At 38.1% G+C, this 883-nt stretch overlaps 1 protein-coding gene across 1 annotated transcript in view; it reads left to right on the forward strand.

Moving 5' to 3' along the window:
- si:dkey-71h2.2 (low density lipoprotein receptor adapter protein 1) overlaps positions 1-883 on the forward strand; it is a 90,993-nt gene that overhangs the window by 68,288 nt on the left and 21,822 nt on the right. The window lies entirely within an intron of this gene.

Raw genomic sequence — 883 nt, forward strand, 5'->3', positions numbered from 1 at the left:
CCCCCCATAAAGACACACTATGTTATCACGAAGGTGCATCATGTTGATAAGCTGAGTGCATTGCCTCATGGGACAAGCGTTTCACGTCAGATTGCTTGTCTATATGGAATCTGCCAGCACATGCAGGCTACTGCAGTATTTATTCATGAAACAACGAAGAAGTCATCAAATGTGTGGGAGACTTATGTTCAAATTATGAATCAGAAGAGGAGAAGATAGGGAAATCACATCGTTCAAATGTGATGTTATAACTGTAATAAAACTGTAAATGAGCACAAATATCTCTGAAGACAGAAGTGTGTTGCCCTTTTCAAAAACGTTATGTTTACATCTTTGTCTGTTAAACCTTTTAGTGGTCAAGAAAAGAGTGTTTTCCCCTCTCTGAGGTGTTGCCATGGTTTCTATGAACTCAGCAGTCCTCTGTAAGCCGGAGTGGACAAAGGCTGTTGTAAAATCGTTTAAGCCAGATATTGGAGTTACCATGACAGCTCTCTATTTGTAGCTGACATTTTTTTGGCCTTTTTCTCAATAGGAGACACTGTGACGTGGGGTTATTGTGGTTAGCTCTGTGTTGACTGTGTCCTTTTGTGTAATGTTTTTTTTCCCCAAGAACTAAAGTCAGTATATTATAGAGGTTTGACTGTAAGAATGAGACTCCAATTAACAGACCTTTCTTTTTCTTTTGACCTTGTGTATCAAACTGAACTTTCTTTCAGTTAGCTATTGAATTAATCTGTAATATAACATCTATTGCTAGTCGTGGGTTCAAATCTTTTTTCTCAATAGCATATTCACAGTAATTTCCCACATGTGGTCCAATGTCGTTATAAAACCGATCCTGCGAGCTTTGTAACAATTGGACAAACAGTGCACTTTGTTTAAA

This window comes from Etheostoma spectabile, chromosome 18 (assembly GCF_008692095.1).
Source record: "Etheostoma spectabile isolate EspeVRDwgs_2016 chromosome 18, UIUC_Espe_1.0, whole genome shotgun sequence".
Classification (NCBI taxonomy): domain Eukaryota; kingdom Metazoa; phylum Chordata; class Actinopteri; order Perciformes; family Percidae; genus Etheostoma; species Etheostoma spectabile.